We start from the raw sequence: 22018 nt of genomic DNA, 5'->3' as shown, positions 1-22018 counted from the left end.
CGGGCATGGATGTGTGTGATGTCCTTAGGTTAGTTAGGTTTAAGTAGTTCTAAGTTCTAGGGGACTTATGACCTAAGATGTTGAGTCCCATAGTGCTCAGAGCCATTTGAATCATTTTTTCGTTTATCGACTCACACGCTTCGACTGTACGAGGCACAGCCTTCTACTAAATACAATCAGTAGTTAAATATGCTGCCAACTTAAATATATATATATATATATATATATATATATATATATATATATATATATATATATACCATGACTTGTGATAAGGTAGTAAACATAACCTCTACGGTGCCAGACAAAGTGTGCCGAAAGGACTCGGTGGAAGAAGGAGTCTGTTCATTCTGTTCTGGGATAGCAGAGGTAGTAGCGCTAGACGTTGTTGGTAAATGACAATGAGACTTAGTGTGACCTTTACTTTGCTATGTACTTGTGCTTCTCAGGCAGAAAGTGTTTTTCTGCAGGCCTTCACGCTGGTTAAGTCTGTACAAGCCTCTTCAACTCTAGATAGCTCCTGCAAAATACGTTCATTTGACGCTGCTTAGGGCATCCAATTTCGGCCTCCCTCCCCTTCTCCCTCCCCCCCCCCCCCCCCGCACGCAAACTACCCCTGATTACCAAATGAACTACTCCTTGATCCTTCAGGATGTGTTGTATCAGCCGATACTTTCTTTGAGTATTGTTGACCCATAAAAACCTCTTCCGCCAGATTCGGTTCAGTAGCTCTTCATCAGTTCTGTGAACTACCCATCTAATCTTCTACCTTCTTTTGTAGCTCCACATTTCAAAAGTTTCACTTCTTGCGTATAGTGTTTGTCATCCACGTTTCACTTCAGAACAGGGAAATAGCGCAGACAAATATTTTCAGGAAACACTTAAATTTAAATTTAAAATCAATCCGAATATTTTTTCATTTATAGAAACGCCTTTCTCACTACTGCTAAGTCTGCACTTCATATTCTCTTTATTCTCTCGTCATCGCTTATTTTGTTCCCCAAATAACAAAATTGGTCTATTACTTCCAGTGTTTCATTTCCTAATCCAGTTTCTCTAATGTCAGCTGATTGCCCGTGTTTTCTTGAGTTGATGTTCGTCTTATAATCTCATTTCAATGCACTATCCATTCCGTTCAGTTATTCTTACGGGTCATCGGTGAACATCGAAGTTTTTGAACATTTTCAGTTGATGGCGGCTGTCTGCAATAGCAGCCGATACGTTCATTGACTTACACACGTTACGCGATCAGGGACTGAAGTACTATCCCCTCTTCTGTAGTGGTACGCGCTCTATAAGTGTAGCAACAGTTACTTGCGCTCTTTCGATAGCAGTACACACTTACGCACGACCGCTGCCCGCTAGGTCCGGAGAAATTTCTATCTAATTTATACAAAGTCGAAGTTTTGCAGTTTCTATGTAGGCCGATACAAATATAACTGTGCCAGCTTACGAGTAGTGCGGCGACGTTAATTTCAGTCACGTATGTCGAATTTCCACCTATGTATCTCCCGTTGCTACGGCTACCTCCAGATTTATATTTATCTTTGACAGCGAGTTATCAACACTATTAATGAAATCAATACGTTTACATGATAGACGTTTCTTAGGTTATTGTGGCATATTAGTATGTATGGGTTTCATCTCTTTTATGTTCATTCGTTGTACATGTTGTCAAAGTCGGTTTGCATTGAGTAACATCCCATTTTCACTAACATTTGCGGAAGCTCGCTTTACTAAAGATTCTCTTCCTGACTATACAGGTGGGTTACGCTTTCTCTGGATCTCAAGTTACTCGTGTTTGCGGAAAATGTCAATCACATAAATAACCTCTCCATATACCACTTATGATGATGCCACTTGAAAATTATAATAACAATCAAATAATAATTCTGTTCAATTTGTTTTCCCGACTGTAGTTTTCTATAAATTCTTCACAGTTGAAAGAAATCTTGTTACCTCTTAAAAGATTCAAAAATTTCAGAAGACATCAACATTTCCTTCTTTAAAAACAAGTCAAAACTCTTCACAGAAACTTAATGCACTTCTAGATAATTTTATTTCATTCTCCTCGTTCAAAGTGAGCCACGTAACGTTAATTTATGACTACTTGTGGCAAACAATACATTATGCCACAAGCTTTCTGACTAACAGCTTGGCACAGACTGTCTATACAATCAAAATTACACACCTCCTTTTCTTTCAAAAGTCGTTACAATCGATGCGCAAGGCATCTTCTCCTTCCCCGTGGCCATCCTGTGACGGCGAAATCTGCCAGAAACTCTTACAGCTGACTGGGTGACTTCCGCTGTCGTTGATTCGTGCCTAAGTCGCTCATGTAACGTAAGAAATAAACATCGTTTGTAGACCCCAGACAAACAGCTAATCTATCTGTTACAATCCGTGTATTCTTCGCGCTGACAGAGAAACATAATGAGACACATTCTTGTCCCATGACAACACCCAGACCTTTGTCGTTGAAGCAGACTGAGACCTTGTAAGATGTTATTCAGTCTCCTGAATTTTACTTCCATTTCCAAATCTTTCCTGGTCTCTTTTGCTGCTCGCTAAATGTAAAGATTATGTAACATGGGGCACAAACTACAACACCGTTTCATTTCATTCTCAATTACTACTTTCCTTTCATGTCCGACTCTTTGCAACAGTAGTCTAGTTTTTGTACAAACTGCAGAAATTGTTTCGCTTCTTGTATGTTATCCTTGCTACTTTCACAGTTTTAAACATATCACATGTGTAAGTTAGCACCTTGTTTAGGAACTAGAAAAGACGATTGGAAATTTGTGACAGTTATTAGTGTTATAAATAGCGTCCTTACGCTGAATATTTTTTTCTCAAATTTGATTTGCTCAGTGACAGTTTAATGAACAGTTTAATACACGTACGTTCTTCTGTGGTCTAGGAAGCGCCGTGTAATAGGTGTGACACCAGCGATTCGAGATTCCGGATGCACATCTGTGTTCTTAGGACATATGGTGAATTAATGTGGGATGTATTTGCATTCAACCAAGTCTGCAAGCATCTCTTTCACTTCGTTTAAGGTGGGATTGTGTTTCACCTATATGCAAAAGTCATCACAAGATGCTGTAAAGTTAAGCGCCGGCACGCCAGTCGGGAACGATACAGAAGAGATTGCTGTGAGAAGACGTCACCCAGTCGCATGCTGACCGGACCGCCCGCCAGGACGACAACACGACATCAGCGGCCCCTATGAGAAGAGGAGATAAGCGCTTCGACCGACTGGTTAGGCCCAGCTGAACAGCAGGTTCAAGATTAGGCGCTTGTATAACAGTGTCAACGCTAAATTACTTCGATTGTACTCTCTATGTAGCACAGACTTGGGATTGTCTATACTAAACAAGATTGCTTGTTTTCCATGTCACCATCTGCTTGCAACACATCTGTGTAATTGCAAAAGTTAGGTATTATAATCTTCTTTTTGCAATAAAATTCATCAATATGATTTGTTTGAATGTTTGTCTAGCGAACCGAGTAATATTTGGCGATGAAGGATGAACGAACGCCATAGCGACAACCTGTTATCAGTGCCTAGCTGCCATAATTTTGTTTTGACGTAGGCTGTTCTGGCTTGCTGGCGCCTTAATTCTGTCTTGTCTTTTCGTTGCAGGGTGTGTTAACATGTTTTAACAGTGTCTCTAACAGTGTTTTTTTTTTCTATTCAGTGTTTTCAGAAATTTTCTTTGCTTGTGGGCTTCTTTTTGTTGCTTGCATTTTCTGTTTATTGCATTTGCCTATTCCAAAACGAGCAATTCACTTCACTTACCCTTGCTCAGGCGCCTCAGCTGCAAGCAATAGATGCAACAGGTGTAACACAGATCTTTCAGTTTCAGACGCAACAGATTGCCTCATTGCTCAGTATGATACAGCAGCTATTAACCAACCAAGTGATCAACGCAGGGCAAAATGCAACAACTGTAGCTCTGAGGTATATACAGCCTTTTCCCCAGTTTAATAAAAAAGAAGAGGAATGGCTCGAGTGGTTGGAACAGTATGAACCCTACATCATTGTTCACAATGTATCAGGTACTGTGAAACTACATTACTTTTTGTCAATGGTAGGAGTACAGTTTTTCGCCTCATTCAGAAATGATGGTCAGAGAAGCCCGAAGTCCGTTATCAATTAATGCCATCTGTCGCATCCTTGAGCCCCTGGTTCTCGATGTACGTCTCCGATCACTTAAAATCTTTTGATCAATATTCAGTGGTGAACTTTCCTATGAACAATTTGTAGATTCTCTAACTATTATGACCAACAAGTAAATGTGGTGGCAGCTAGGTACCAATTCTTTAATTGCAAGAAACGATCAGAACAAACGTACCACGAGTGATAACACATTTGCAGGCTATGATGGAGAAATGAAATTTCAAATGCACTTAAGGTGCTTTAGATTCAGATGTTATGTTGTGTGATGCGTTTGTGTACAATGTAACCGATGTCAAACTTAGAGAACAGATTTTGAAACAGCCAGATCCATCATTTCAGCACGTAGTGCAGGTTCTAGATCAGTATGATTCAGGTCCAATAGCGGCCGATAAAGTTGCGCAACCGGAAATTTGTTGGGTTTAGTCATCCCTCGCCCACACCCGGCCCAATTGGTAGCAACAGCAGGCGCGCGCCCTGCCACGTTAACAGTGCACTAAACAGGTGGCTACGACAGTGAACTGAATGAAGTCTTGCCCTTGGTGCTACTCATGGCACAAACGCCAAAATTGCCTGTCCAAACAAGCACAGTGTTACGATTGTGGCAAGAAAGGTCACGTACAATCCGTATGTTTGCAACGGAAAAACATAAGAATTCTGCACACTCACAAAAATCTAGTCACAAGGCCCATGTAATCAATGCAGCGTATTCAAAGCCTGCTGGAGGCATTAGCACAACGAGAAAAAAAGTTTCTTCAGTGCTACGCCAGGCCAACAAATTTTTTGTTTAATTACATATTAGAGGAAAAGTGTGAAATTTCAGTTGGACACGGATGCCTCTGTTAATTTGCTGAATTGTAACACATATGAACTGTTAGGTTCCCCACGCCTGTCTAAAACCAGCACATACCTGATGGCTTATAATGGAGAAGACATTACCGCCTCGGAAAATGTACTTTGTCTGCCATATATCGCTCTCATATGTGAACTGTGACTTTCACTGTACTACAGTCACGCGACTGTGAGGACATATTTGGCCTTGATTCGTTTGTTTGGCCTTCAGATTCAGGACAATATGTTGTTCAATGCCAAAGACAGTGTAGCCAGCTTGCTGAAAGAATTTCCTGAAATCTTTTCTGAAGATTTATGCAAGGCTAACAACTTTGCTGCACATATTACTATTAAAAAAAGTGCTCAGCCGAAATTTTGACGGACCACAACTTTTCCCATTGCAGCACGGGAGAAGCAGCAGCTGAATTGAAAGAGTTGTAAGATAACGGAGGTATTGTGCCCATACAAGGCAGTCAATGGGCAAGTCCACTGGTTTTGCTCCCCAAACCTTCAGATCGCATTCGCCTCTGTGTTGGCTTTAAGTCTACAACCAACCCACAAACCGTGATTGATACTTATCCTTTGCCACGCCAAGAGGATCTCATGGACAGATTAGGCTCTGGTAGCTACTTTTCAAAAGTTGATTTGCCTGATGCATATCTTCAAATACCACTACATGACGAATCTCAAATCGTGTGTGTTGGGAACAATCATTTAGACTTCTTTAAATATTTGCGTTTACCTTTTGACATTGCTTCCGCATCCGCTATTTTACAACAGTATTTAGAACAGCTGACTGCTGAAGTACCAAATTGTCCAAACTATTTGGACGATATTGTCATAACAGGGTGTACACCTGAAGAACACATCGCAAATTTGTTTGTTTTGTTTAGTGTGTCATCTGATGCAGGACTAGTGCAGAACTGGACAAGTGATTTTTTTTTTTTAACCTGAGTTGCAGTACCTTGGTCATGTCATCGACAGTCAAGGTGTACATCCTCTTCACTCACATTTGTTAGCCATACGTGACCTGCCAGTTCCTCGCAATTTCACAGAACTCCAGTCAGTTTTAGGGGAAATGAACCATTATATTCGGTTCATACCGAATGCTCCACAAATCGCAGCTCCATTGCACCGCTTGCGTCGTAAGAACATCCCCTTTGTTTAGACAGATGAGTGCCAAGAAGCTTTTCAACAACTTCCAGATGCATTGCTTAGTGATCGATGCTTGGTTCACTTTGATCCTGACAAACTAATTGTGTTGCAAGTCGACACTTCTTCTTACGGAATAGGTGCAGTGCTTTCACACAGATTTGGTGATAAAGACAGATCCATTGCTTTCGCATTCAGTGTTGTCCAAAGACCAGTGTAACCATTACCAAATTGAGAAACAGGCTTTAGCTATTGTGTATGGTGTCACCAAATTCCACCACTATTTGCATGGCAGAAAATTCTGCTTAGTAACAATCAAAAGCTATTGCAGTCCGTTTCATCTGACAAAACCGGTTCCTGTACGAAGTGCCAAAAAATTGCAGAGATGGGCTTTGTTGTGGTCTCAGTATCAGTGCGAGATTCTTTACCGTCCGACAGCTCAACATGTAATGCGGACGCACTTTCAGGTCTTCCGATTGGCCCTGACACAGACTTTGATGCTTCTGGTGCATATTGTTGTCATATTGATTCTCAAGGTTCTGAATTGTCTCAATCACTTCCTCTGAACTACAGGAAAATTGCACAGGCACGGAAGCTAATTCAGATTTGAACGTTTTGCTAAAATACAATCGCTTCATCTTGGCCTCGTTCCTTGCATAGCATAAAGAACTCTGTAGTGCGCTGATACTTTGCACATCGGCATAACATCGCTATACAGCAAGGTGTCATTCTTGTTCGAAATGACAGTAAACAGTCGCTTGTGTTTATCCCCAAGGCTTTGCAAAAAGAAGTGTTGCAGTTACTTCGCCAAGGACACTGAGAGATTGTTCGTACGAAACAGTTAGCGTGCTGACACTGTACGTGGAAGGGTATGGACACCCAAGTAGAATAGATGACGTCAGAGTGTGTAGCGTCCCCTGGCCAGACGTCATAAAAAGCGTGTGATAGAATTTTTTCCGTGTGTGTAAGACCAGTTAACATGTATCGATATAGTGCCACGCACACGGCGAAAGTGAAATAATTTAAACACAACCAAGTTAAGCAATAAAGCAAGACTGTGTAAACATTTCACGAATGTACTATGTGTGTACGTAGAACATTCATAATTATTTGACGTTTTATGCATTTGTTAACCTTGAATCCATGACATATTATTATCTTTGAAAATCTTGTTAAATGAATTAGTGATTATGATCTGTGCCTCAGATAAAAAGGACAATTCAGTACATGTATAAATAGTAAAAAGCATTGTAATAACTTCTTTGTTCTCTTTGGGGTTCGTTACGAGTAACATTCGCGTGTTAAGCAAATGTATCTTTTGTTCATGAAGCTTGAGATCCGCCATTAGGCGAGTTGTTGTAAAAAGGCGTGTAAAATTAATGCATTTTTGTTTGAATATATAGAGTTTGAGCAAATATGTTTTTAAAATAATTTGTAAAGTTGCCAGCCATTTGTCCCGTAAATAATTTAGACATTTTCAGCATTTAATTTAGCGGAAGCCGCTGTACCAATCTGCGAGGGCAACGGTCGCAGACGCGGCACATTTTAAAAATATTTATTTCAGGCATCGCAGTCACCTCGCCGGTAACGCGAGGTAACATAATAATATTTAAGATTTTCTTACAGCTTCCAGCAGTACCGGCAGACTATATCATATTATTCAGTGCATTTCTCAGTTTGATTTGGAAGGTGTTCCACGCGGCCGCAAAAAATATAACGAATAACTGTGTTATGACTTTGTCATTTTCACATTTTGTGGCAAGGTCTGCTCTGTGAAACTAAAGCAGTATTTTACATTTTTTTTCCCCTGAGATTAAGAGAACGCGGGATAGCCGCGCGCCTGTTCTAATCAACAGTATTCAAAAATCCACTGCATAACGTAACCAACATTCAGTGCTGTAACGATCATTTGAATTTCATTACTGACTTTTCTGAATACGATGCAAAGTAGTAAGTTCAGATGCAGTAGTCTTTCTTTCTTGATTGCGTTACAGTAGCAAGTGAATGTTCCACACATGATTATCCAGAGCAGATGTGGAAAAGCAATAATTTGATGCACGGTGTGCCACATTTATGACAAAAGTGTTTATTCCCTCTACCACTCCATAACCACAAGCCGAATAAAATTAGCTCCAGTAGTAAAAAAGTGAGAGGTGGCGTAAGGGAGACGGAATAAGTGTCACGCCACAAAAATTCTCTGCTTGGGCTAAGTCGCAATCACCATGGCAACGTGTACCCATAGACTTTGCGGGACCTTTGAAACACTCGTTGGTTGATTGTGGTAAACTAGTGTAGCAAGTTTCCTTTTGCTGTGCCAGTGAACTCGACAACGCCACATAGCACAATTCAGGTGTTCTCCTGTATTTTTTTGCTTCGAAGGTTTACCTGAAGTTTACCTGAAGTTGTAGTGTCGGACAGCGGCCCTCAGTCCACATTAAATGAATCTGAAACATTCTGTGACCGCAATGGCATACAGTATGTAACATGGTCAGTCAAACGGCGAAGTGGAACGTTTTGTCAGATGGCCAGACTTCGCATCGCACACACAAGGGATGAAGCATTGCAACTGTTTCTCGCCTCCTATCGTTCGCATCTACGAGATAGACCATCGCCGGCGGAATTGCTTCACGGTCACCGCCATCGGGCACTGCTCCACCCTCCTCAGTATCCGGCGCCGAAGGAAGGCCGCAAATATTGCTTCGCGCCGCATGATACTGTGTTTTTCAGGTTTTTAAGCGGCAGCAGACAGTGGCGCGAGGCGAGATCCTTCGTCGACTTGGCGCTCGCAATTTCAGGTACAGACGGATTGCAGCGCCGAAATCACAATAAAATTCGCCACTGTCGTGTGCAGGGTGATCCTTCTGTATCTCTTCCCCAGATTCACGGGTTCCGGGGACACCACGGCCACAGCAGCCGCCACAGGGTGTCGTTACGACACCGCGGGATGACGCCATGGAGACGGAGTCTTCGCCTCCTCCGCTTCCCCTCATCCTACCGATGGAGCTGGACCCGTCCAAGCCACAGTGGCCGACGCCTTCTACATCATAATATGGGCCTAGGAGGTGGAAGTATACCCTTCTGGGCGTTTTCCGGGGGACGTTTCCACCAGAGCGCAGGCCGGATGGCGTGTTACGTCCCCTGTAGCCACAGCTTCCAGCCCATCGCAGCGTCCACGCCTCTCCCGCTGTCGTGCTCGTTATGCGGAAACGGTCCGTCGCTTTGAGCGCGGAGAGTGGAGGGGAGTGGGGGGAGAACCTTACGGCGAAAAGTCAAAGCGCCGGCACGCCAGTCGAGAACGATACAGAAGACATGGCTGTGAGAAGACGTCAGCCAGTCGCACGCCGACCGACCTCTCCCCAGGATGACAACGCAAAAGCAGCGGCCCCTATATGAAGAGGACGTAAGCGCCTCGACCGACTGGTGACGGCCCAGTTGAATAGCAGCTTCAAGATTAGGCGCATGTATAGCAGTGTCAACGCTAAATTACTTCGCTTGTACACTCTTATGTAGTACAGACTTCCGATTGTCTATACTGAAGGAGACTGCTTATTTTGTATGTCGCCCTCTGCTTGCGACACATCTGCGTAATTGCAAAAGTTAAGTATTATAATATTTTTGTAATAAAACTCATTAATGATTTGTTTGAATGTTTGTCTATCGAACCGGGTAAGGAGGCATCCTAGGCACCATACTTAGCGTATTACAGTGTAAAAACTATGCAGTTGGGAAAGACTGGAAAAACGAGACGTATGTCAAAAAATTAACATCAGGCTTAAAAGGACCTGCTTCGCTTGGTCTTTTTTTCCATTTGCTTTTTGAATTGGTTCAAATGGCTCTGAGCACTACGGACTTAACATCCGAGGTCATCAGTCCCCTAGACATAGAACTACTTAAATCTAACTAACCTAAGGACATCACACACATCTATGCCCGAGGCAGGATTCGAACCTTCGACCGTAGCGGTCGCGCGGCTCCGGACTGAAGCGCCTAGAACCGCTCGGCAGCACTGGCCGGCTTTTAATTGGTAAAAACTGTAATTAACCATCGTATTCGTATAGGATCTAACGGATTCATAGTGTGTTGTTATAAACTACATTAGGTGATTTGTTTTCGGCTGCAAAGACGAATATGTTTTGTTGTTGTCCAATCGTCCAACATAAGAAATCGCTACGCACACTAATTCGTGTGAAAAATACGGTTCTTTTAAATTCACTCAGCGGCAGTGGAATGTTTTTCTTTGTGCTTTTTTGACAGACATGCTGTACGGAATCATCGCCGGATTTTTGATCTGTCTAAAACTGCATGAATTCAATTCAAATGATTGCAATTCGTGATGTGAATAAGGCTCTTCTTTTCTTTTTTTTATTTTCCAGTTAATATTTCCGCTTCTAAAAATTCTATTGCAAAGTTTACGCTTTCGTCTTGGTTCATCTCTGTAGCAATGGATTTAAGTATTTATCTTCAACTGGTATCATATTTTTCATTCCCTCATTTGTATATTGAAATATGTCATATTTGTTGCTAAAATTGTTTGTTTATCGTAGTGTCTTCCTACTGACGGGTACACTGATTCGATGAATTGCTGCTCTGTTTTTACTACATATTTTCCTGGTTTACGGAGCAATGTGATATGTGCCGTTCGTAAATCGTGTTCTGGATGGTGCAAATGGCTCTGCCAACTATGGGACTTAACATCTGAGGTCATCAGTCACCTAGAACATAGAACTACGTAAACCTAACTAACCTAAGTACAGCACACACATCCATGCCCTAGGCAGGATTCGAACCTGCGACCGTAGCAGCAGCGCGGTTCCGGACTGAAGCACCTACAACCGCTCGGCCACAACGGCTGGTATGTTCTGGAACACTGAAGAATACTCTAGAACATTCGAAAACATTCTTTAACGTTCGAGAATATACTTTAACCTAGAGCATGTGGTGGTACAATCTCGAATTTTTTTCCATTTCTGAATACACTGATGCGACAGAGACAAAAAGTCCTGATAGTAACCATACTCAGATGGCGATCACTTGAAACAGTCTCCACAAAGATAACAGCTAAAGCACTATAACGCACGAGAGAACCAAGGGTGGCACTAACACAGCAACTATTGATTGGCAGCAGGTAGTTTTGGATGTATCGTCAATTTCACAACAATTTACTTAAAGCGTTTCATATTATAAGAAAACAGAGTTTTGTGGTTGCGACTGTGCTATCCCACACACTACTAGAGAAATTGTTCACTAAGTGTAACGTCAATATTCTTGTAGTGGTTCTAGGATTTATTGGGCTTCGAACTATTTAACGACACTGACAACAGTGTTGCTCTACATCATAGTGGCGAATCGCCCATCTCTGTGCGAACGCCCTGATAACAGCGCCAGCTGCCTACAATAGTTCTGTGCACACATGAAATTTGGCGTATATTGCAATAATTAGTAAACAGTAAAATCAGTTACATAAAATGATAGAAATTTCAGTGGAAACAAAATAACAAATCATGCAATCAACAACATGGCGAAGTTAACCTGAATACTATATTATTTACAAGACAAAAAGAAATGTCAGACATTACAAAAAATCAATAAATAGACATAGGTTTCCACATCAAGGTTAAAGAACTAAAATCCTAGCTAAGTGCTGACAAGGCTGCGTAAATAGCAATCGAGATTTGGCAGATTTCCCAATTAAAACCGCTTGCTTGAGAGCACAACCAGAATCCAAGTCCCAACTATGCATTAATATTCTGGTTCGTCATTAATGCTGCTTCACTGCCCACTAACGAACATCCCAAAACAGATGCATTGAGAGTAATCTCCTTCAGTCTAAAAACATGTAATGTCCCCACGTGCTGCCGAAAATTCTGTCACCTGTAAAATTTATAAGTACCGAAACTTATCCTAACTGAATGACTCTAAAGATCGACAGCCCGCAAAAAATCAAGAACCGTAGCAGCATCACCTATTTAAAATCTATGGATACAAGGCCATGCTAGTCATGTTTACATCTTAACAAATTTTGTACAAATTATCTTACTGAAAGTATGTCTGTTTCTTAAAATTAAACATACTGAAATGAGCACCCCCCACACAGTTCACTTTAGGAACTTATAAAATATTCTAACCAACATTTTATTGAAATATTAATGAAAACGTGATACTGCTTCATTACGCACAACTTTTAAAATAAGAAAATAGAAGTAAATACTTCTATATTCACAAGTGTGCTATATCAGAAAATAGCTCAATTTTCTGCCCGCTTAAGTGCTGCTCTAGGTTATTATGTAACAAACATCAAATTTTAATTACGACCAGTCTAACTGCTGGCCTGTCTCAATCAAATTTCTTAATGCTTATTTTGACACAAAAATATCTTACAAGTCTGTACACAAATACAGTCAAAACAAGGTTTAAGGTATAGCTTAGCCCATACTGACGTCATTGTGTGTGTGATTGTATAGACTGAGATTCTACGAGTGGTTGTAAAGCACATTTTACTGAGTGGTTTACAACAAAATCGTTGAAGTTATGTTTCAGACAAACTACACTGTTATGTGTTTAATGTACAATTGAGCTCTAGTTTGACATACTGCTTATGACTGTAGCAGTATTTGTCACAAGCGTAATTTAAAGAGTTTTTGTAATCGCTGTTGACAAAATTCGATTTCATTTAAAAACCGCAGTTCGCACAGAGCAATGCTACTTGAATGCGTGACGTCGAGAAGGACGACTTGATATTCTCATTTATTGTTTTGGTGTATTAAATTCAGGGTTAGTATCTTTCTATGTAACATTCTGTAGCTGCAAAGCGACGCTTTGGCAGTCCTACGTGCACCAAGCAACGCAGCCCTTCTTGAAAATTCTGCAGTATCCCGTTCTTACTCACGGCGGTCTCGCCTGTTTAAGATAACGACCTCGCCTCCCAGGTCAATCCAAGAACCAAGAGGGCTTGTAAACTCACCGCGGGGGAAGTGTTACTGGCGCAGTTCAGTATTTTATTAGGTTCTTTGGCAGGTCGGCGCTGGGGTATATCCCCGAACAAGTGTTTATTGCTGTCAGAAATAGTTTGCCTTGTAGTGAAATTGAAGTACATAGCTCCTGCTAAATAGTATGGGTAGAGGTTATACTTGACAATCGTACTAAACAATTGGATCATTTTACCGACCCCCCCGACTCAGAAGATACAGTTGCTGAACATTTCAAAGACAACCTGAGTCTCGTTTCAAACAGGTACCCCACTCATATAGTTACACTCGGTGGTGACTTTAATCTACCCTCGATATGCTGGAAAACTTATGCGTTTAAAGCCGACGGCAGGCATAAAACGTCATCCGAGATTATACTGAATGCTTTCTCAGAAAATTATTTTGAGCAATTAGTTCATGAGCCCACTCGAAGCGTAAATGGTTGCCAAGGCATACTTGACCTCTCAGCAACAAATAAACCTGAACAAATAGTGAGTATCGTGACGAATACAGGGACTAGCGACCACAAGGCAGTTGGTGCTGGGCTGAAGGACGTAACACCTACAACCATCAAAAAGAAACGCAAAGTGTATCTATTTTAAAAAGATGATAAAAATTCTCCACACACCGTTTTAAGAGACAGTCTTCACTCTCTGAACTGGTCATGTAAGCGTAGAAGAGTAGTGGAATGATTTCAAAGAGATAGAATCGACAGCAATTGAGAGATATATACAAAAACGTTTCTGAGCACTGTGGGACTTAACTGCTGAGATCATCAGTCCCCTAGAACTTAGAACTACTTAAACCCAATTAACCTAAGGACATCATACACATCCATGCCCGAGGTAGGATTCGAAACTGCGACCGTAGCGGTTCCAGACCGTAGCGCCTAGAACCTCTCGGCCACACCGGCCGGCTGAGAGACATATACCACATAAATTGATATGTGATGGTACTGATCCACCAACGAAAGAAGCATGCCAAATTTGAAAGAACGCAAAATCCACAAGACTGGCAAAGTTTTGCAGAAGTTCGAAATATAGCACGTACTTCAATGCGAGATGCTTTTAATAATTTCCATAATGACACTCTGTCTCGAAATCTGGCAGAAAACCCAAAGAGATTCTGGTCATACATAAAGCATACCAGCGGCAAGACGCAATGAAAACCTTCACTGCGCGATAACAATGGTGGAGTCACTGATGACAGTGCCACTAAAGCAGAATCATTAAACATGGTTTTCCGAAACTCCTTCACCAAAGAAGACGAAGTAAATATTCTTGAATTCCAATCAAGAACAACTGCCAAGATGAGAAACATAGTAGGTATCCTCGGTGTAACAAAGCAGCTTAAATCACGTAATAAAGGCAAGGCCTCCGGTCCAGATTGTATACCAGTCAGATTCCTCTCAGAGTCTGCTGATAAAATAGCTCCATATTTAGCACTTATATACAACCAGAAAGATCCGTACCTAAAGACTTGAAAATTGCTCAAGTCACACCAATACCCAAAAAGGGAAGTAGGAGTAATCCGTTGAATTACAGGCCCATACCACTAACGTCGATTTGCAGTATGGTTTTGGAACATATACTGTATTCGAACATTATAAAGTACCTCGAAGAAAACAATTTATTGACACACAGTCAGCACGGATTCAGAAAATATCGTTCTTGCGAAACATGAGTAGCTCTTTATACTCATGAAGTAATGAGTGCTATCGACAGTGGATGCCAAATTGATTGCATATTTTTAGATATCCAGAAGGCTTTCGACACGATTCCTCACCAAACTGCGTGCCTATGGAATATCGCCTCAGTTGTGGGACTGGATTCGTGATTTCCTGTCAGAAAGGTCACAGTTCGTAGTAATTGACGGAAAGTCATCAAGTAAAACAAAAGTAATATACAGAGTTCCCCAAGGAAGTGTTGTACGACCTCTATTTTTCCTGATATATATTAACGATGTAGATGATGCTGTCATTTACCGCCTTGTAAAGTCATCAGATGACCAAAACGAATCGCAAAATGATTTAGATAAGATATATGTATGGTGCGAAAAGTAGCTATTGACCCTTAATAAAGAAAAGTGTGAAGTTATTCACATGAGCACTAAAAGAAATCCACTAAATTGCAACTACGAGGTAAATCACACAAATGTGAAGGCTGTAACTTCGACTAAATACTTAGGGATTACAATTACAAATAACCTAAACTGGAACGATCACATATATAATGTTGTGGGTAGAGCAAACCAAAAACTGCGATTCATTGGTTGAATGTAACAGGTCTTCTATAGAGACTGCTTACACCACACTTGTCCACACTATTCTGGAGTATTGCATTGCGGTGTGGGATCCGCATCAGGTGGGACTGACGGATGACATTGGAAAAGTACAGAGAAGGGCGGCTCGTTTTTTGTCATCGCGAAATAGGGGAGATAGTGCCACCGACATGATACGTAAATTGGGGTGCCAATCATTAAAACAAAGCCGTTATCGTTGCGACGCGATCTTCTCATGAAGTTTCAATTACCAGTTTTGTCCTCCGATTGTGAAAACATTCTGTTGGCATCCACCTACATAGGGATAAATGATCACGATCAAATATGAGAAATCAGGGCTCGCATAGAAAAATTTATGTGCACGTTTTTCCCGCGCACCGTTCGAGAATGGTTCCGCTTGAAGGTGGTTCATTGAACCCTCTGCCAGGCACTTTATTGTGAGTAGCATAGTAATCATGTAGATGTAGATGTACATGTAGATCTGAGAACACATTTATCGCTTCACTCCTCATAAAATAGCAACTGTAAACATTAAGCTACAATGTAAAAAAATCAAGATGGGTGGACAAAACATGCTCTTAAACTGAATAGTTGCTATACTCGACAGTCTTAACTGCCAAAACTATTAACAGAGTGTGTCAATGAAACCTCATATTAACGAGCAAACTCATCAATTTTGATTTCGAGTAAGAGTAATTCAGAGCCTATGCTTTCCGCTTTCGCCCTGAATCTGCAGCGTTTCTTTCTCCTTGTGATCTACAATTATTAATTATTACGATTTTTGTGGTTAAGGGGGGACGCTGATTAAAAACACACACTTCAAAAATGCACCTGATCCACAGTTTTGGAGATATGACAATGAAATTTTGTATCACTCTTTACATTAAAGTAACACATTTTCATATAAAATCCTTTGATTATATATATTCAACTTTTTTAATGAAATTTGAAGTTTTATTTTAAAAAATAGCGTATGTTCCTTTTTTCTCAGAAAGTATTCAAGAGATTTCTGCAAAAATTTCTGTTTCATCTCTTTATATGTTGTAAGCTTCTCTCATGAGGATTTTGGAATAGGTCAAATAGAAGGATTTTCATAATTTTTTAATTGTAATTCCACAAGTACAATTTTAAATTCAAGCAAAATTTCAAGCACTTTGCCCCATATCTCAGCTTGCAATCAAGATTTCAAAATTTGCTCTTGAGAAAACGTTTATTAGGTTTTCAGAAATATGTGAACAAAATTTCATATTTCTAATATTCATAGAATCTGGGGAGAAGGTACATAAACTTTAAAAAACAAACTTTTCAGAAAACGCAATTTAGAGTGCATCCTAACTTTTTACCTAATGTCACTTCTTCAGAAGGCACCACATTTGTACTCGGGTCCTTTCCCTTAAAGACTTCTCTTCTAGTTTCTTGTTGTCTGTCTTCTTTCCTTTACCAGGTCTTCAACTGACTTTTCAGCTGTAGAAACGCGATGTAAATCTATTTTTCTCAGGATGTCTTGAGTAAAATTTCCTATCTTGAAGCCCATTCTTTCTAATACATTCATCCACCCGAAGTTACCATCATTAAATACAATAACTGCATCATAAGTTGCAATTCTGACAACTGTAGCAGATGCAACTGTGTTTTTAGGGCATCGTTTCTATATGAGTGAATTTTGAGACTCATTTGGATATTGGGTTTTGGCATGAACACACTTTTTGAGAAGTACAGGATCGGCCAGAAACCTGTTTCACTGTGGTATGCACCATTCGCCTCACCAATTTTTCGCTTGGAGCTGCTAGGAGACGAATTCATATTTTCAGCAGATGTTCTTACTTCAGACGTAGCCTCATTGTTGGTTTGTCGTTGTTTCTCACGTGCTCCATTCACTAACTTATTGAAACACAGTTTTTCCAGTTTTTTATACACTCCTTGTGATCGTGGCATAACTGAATGAAGAAAGAATCGAACACTTATATAAATCTCCGTCAGTATCACAAGGCAAAAAATGAATTGCTTATTCATTTTGTTTATAAGATATGGTACAGAGTCAAAGAGTATGCATCATGGCCTTCTAGATGTATCCCGCCCACGTTTGATTGAAAGTAATACACATAATCGTTGTTCACCGAGCTGGTATTGAAGTGCTTCTTCAAAACGTAGGCGTGTCAGGGAAGCCGTGTCACACTTTTAATTAATTTTCAGACACTTCGGATGCGATTTCAACATTGAAATTTTGGGAACTTATTGTCCGTGAGTTGAACTAAGAAACAAAAAATAAATCGAAAACTGACATATTGGGTCAATTTCATCAACGTCCTCCCTTAAGAGAAGGAAGGTTCTTGCTGTAGATCGCAACACGTTAGAACTGTAGTGTATCGTCTTTTACCTACATAATTAAACTCCAGTGTGCTTCAATATTTTGAACATGTCCGCTACAGCAACGGTTACAGAACAGCAGGAATAAAAGAGAGCCAAAAAGGTGCAATAAATGGTGATTTTCAAATAACCTTGACCACTGTTTCCACGGATTCAATCCCGTCTTCTTGAGAAGGACAAACAAACTTCACATTTAAACATTTCATTCAGTAAAAGCTGTCTGCACATGACGTGTATAGGCAATGGTCTGTATGTCCATATGTAAAAAATTAAGGCCCGTAGGATCAAGAATTTGTCACATCAGTAAAAGCAAACACTGAAGATAACAGACCATGTTAGTAGCTACATGCGGACATGTTGTTTAAATCCTTCGAAACCCTGGCCTTGGTTATTTGCAAATCACCATTTATTGCAACTGGTCGGCTGTCTTTGGTGTTGGTTGTAGCCCCGTCCTCAAATACAGGCAGTTCACATATATTGGCATCTGCCGTTGCCAGCACCTAGGGCGACCTGTCGTGATGCAAGCCCTACCCTCGCTGTGGTGCACAATAGGAACACGAAAGCGAGTGTCGGGCTAATCCCTCCACTCGCCAGCACATCTCGCTTTGTTGTGAAAAAGGTCTTAGTGTGTTCACCGCCTCGGTAGGATAAAATCTCTAATGCCTGCAGTGTACCCTATGTTATTTTGTAATATGTCACATGGTAGGCTTCATGCAGCCAGCACAACATTATTAGTGATACATCTGACGACTAAAGCTAATTTACGTAATTCGATACTGAGCCCATAGTACGACAAAAACATCACAATCCGACGCAATGGTAACGAATAACAAATGCAGTTCTTAAAGATGATTGAAACTGAAGATGGAGGGGAGAGAAAGGAAAGGGACTATTGATGTCAGCTGCCTCAGCGGCGACGAGTGAAAATGTGTACTGGGCTGCATTCGAACCCAGGATCTCCAGGTTATTAGGCACTTGCTTTAACCACTGCACCATTCAGGGACCCAGGGCTACGGACAGCTGGGGCTAGATGGGACTATGGGTTGGTCGAAAGGCGTACCGAGATAATCCGTGCAGGCGCGATAAACGCTGTGTCCAGCTGGCGCAGTAATTAACGCAACTACGTAGTAAGCAGGAGACCCCAGGTACGAATCCTGGTCGGGCACACATTTTCACTAGTCACCTCTGATCCGACATAAAGTCCCGATGCAGTTGACAACGATAGTTCCTTCCCTTTCCTTTCTCTCCCCTGTATCTTCAGTTTACAATATATATAGCTGCGGATTCCGCATCGTGTCTGTTCTTTCCGACATGTCCAAAGAACAAATACCACGCAGTAAGGTGAAGAGCTATAGAAATCCGAAATTGTCACACTGAGTTTTGTCTGTATAATGGCTTCCAGTAGTTAGGATTAAGCAAACTAGAGATATTACCTGACAGACTGTCCGTGGTATTTTAAGCTTTTCCGTCGTTCCCGATAATTTCGAGTGGCAAGCAGCCGCAATTTTATGTTTTCGTCTTAACTGACTCCTCAGGAAAAATTGTATTGGTGTTATTGTCTTATTTCACATCAGATATGTCTGAAAACGCAAGTACACGAATCGCAAAATCTCATGTGTGTATCTTGATGCATTTAACTGACAGCATCAGACACAAAATAAAACTCCTGCAGTGCCATAACACCGCCCAAACTTTACCACCTCTCACCCGTGTGACCACTAACAAACTGAGATTGAGATAGATGTCTCTAACCCTTTGTGATATGAGCGTACATGAATCACTAATGACGTTAACGTTAAGTCATAGGATATCACTTCCGAGAGATCGTCTCCTCCAGTTCCGGAAGAGAACAGCTTAGTATTACGCAGTTCTGGTTGTGGGTAAAGTTTCGTGGGCAGCATTGCCTATCCTGGTAGAAAACTTGCAGGAAGCTGTGGTTTCTGCGGTACGGTGGATTCCTGCTTGCTTTATACGGCTGGGTATGAACAATCTCAACGATTGCTTCACCTCTGAGCAGTCGTGGCTATTTCAGGGTCCAAAGCAACCGCAAGAGTGGCAGGACCTTGTTTAGGAACTGACTGCGTATCAGAGAAACAGTATTTCTGCTATATTGTCCTTCTCCTGGCTGCAGTGGGGTTCCTTAACCGCGTCTGATGTAATAACGCAATAACTAACCTGCTCCCCAGTCCCTTTTTGCTACCGCCTCGCTGCACTCGTCGTCATCCATTCTCTTTTAGTCACCGTCTCCATGCATCTTCTCCTTCTTGTGACAAATGAGAAACCACGGCACACTTTGTAACTCTCATCAGCACTTTTAAAAGTTATTGCAACCATTTCTGAGTGCAGAAGTGATAACTCGCACTAGAATCACGCAAATGAGTACGGAGATTCCCCGGAAATCGCATGCAGCCTAATCTGCGGCTCTAACAGTTACTGTGATCAGCAGACACTGACCACACCCTGATAACTGAAGTGAAGAGACGGACAGGAGTGTGGGATGGATCTCAAATGACAGTTTTTATCCGTGGATTAAATTTTGCTGCCAGTCCCTTTAACTATTTTGGAGACAGTAAACAAAAAAAAATGGTGTGCGAATCTTAAAGAAGGGAGTAAGTTTCATATGATGTGTCAATGTCAAGTAACATTGCTCGATGAGTCTTCGACTATAGATAGAAAGAACGGCAGCAGCGTAGTACAGAAGGTAACTGACAAAACTACGCAATGAGACGAAAAGAAATTATAATTTTTTTCAAAGACAGTAATTGCACTGAAGTGACTGCGATTTTTGATGGTCCGCCGGACATCACAAAAGGTGGGAGATGCTTCTTAACAGAGTGTGTGATCGCCACGTACAGCAGTGCATGCTCTAGAAAGCACTCCCATGCTGGCCGCGATGTTGGTAGAGAGCTCTTCTGGTAGGGCGTTCCATACCTCCACCACTGTGACATCGGAATGCATACCTGAACTATCACTGTCGGTGTTGTTCTGTTGTTGATTCTGATAATTACATCCCTGTCACTGAACTGTTCACAGTAACACACTGTCTGCCCTACCTTTGTATTCGTAACAAATCCTACTCTAGTTATACCATTCTCTCTGATGTTGATATTACTTTCTTATCTGACCCGAAATCCTTGTCTTCTTTCCATTTCACTTCAATGACCCCTACTATACCTAGACTGATCCTTTGCGTTTCCCTTTTCAGATTTTATAGTTTCCCTATCACATTCAAGCTTCTGACATTCCATGCCCCACTTCGTAGAACGTTATCCTATCGTTGGTTGTTCAATCTTTTTCTCGTGGTCACCTCCCCCTTGGCAGTCCCGGCCCGGAGATCCGAATGGGGGACTATTCCGAAATCTTTTGCCAATGATCTTTGTCACATTCTTTCAATTACAGGCCACATACACGTTGTGTGTCTTTAATGCAGTTTGATGTACATGTTTAGTTTGTAGGGCACTCAACTCAATTTTGACACAGTCCAATTTTTACACAATCCAATCTAGCCACTACAACGAATGACGATGATGATGATGATGATGAAATGAGGAGGACAACACGAACACCGAGCCCCTGGGCAGAGAAAATCCCCAACCCGGCCGGGAGTCGAACCCGGGACCCTGTGATCCACAGGAAGCAATGCTACCCACTAGACCACGAGCTACGGAATCTTTAATGCAGTGGTTTCCATTGCCTTCTGCATTCCCTCTCCAACGACAAGGGAGTGCTCTGAACTTCAGTTCGCTCGTCTGCTCTCTTTAACAAGGCCGTTGGTAGAGTAAGGGTGAGTTCTTATGCCGAAAGTCTTCGGCTGCCAATGCAGATTATTAATCAAAATTTATGGAGTGGTGGTTTTTGAATCCAGGACCTAGGACGTTTTCATTACTGTAATTGAAGATAAACTAACAGGAGCTGGAGTAGGATCTCTCTCTCTCTCTCTCTCTCTCTCTCTCTCTCTCTCTCTCTCTCTCTCACTCTCTCTCCACCCCTCCCCCCCCCCCTGTGTGTGTGTGTGTGTGTGTGTGTGTGTGTGTGTGTGTGTGTGTATATACTGAAAGTTTCGTGTACTGCTCAGTTACATGTTTGTTTCAATTTATCAGTTTCACATTATTCAGGTGTTGTGAGAATAAGGAGTATTTGTGCCCTCATTACAAATACAGTCATATAACTTTGAAGAGTTGCTGCTGGTGTTTCCAGAGGTCAACGTAAAAAGATTGTCAGCACAACAAACTAACGATGCAGA

This window comes from Schistocerca piceifrons, chromosome 3 (assembly GCF_021461385.2).
Source record: "Schistocerca piceifrons isolate TAMUIC-IGC-003096 chromosome 3, iqSchPice1.1, whole genome shotgun sequence".
NCBI lineage: Eukaryota > Metazoa > Arthropoda > Insecta > Orthoptera > Acrididae > Schistocerca > Schistocerca piceifrons.
This window is presented reverse-complemented; position numbering follows the sequence as displayed.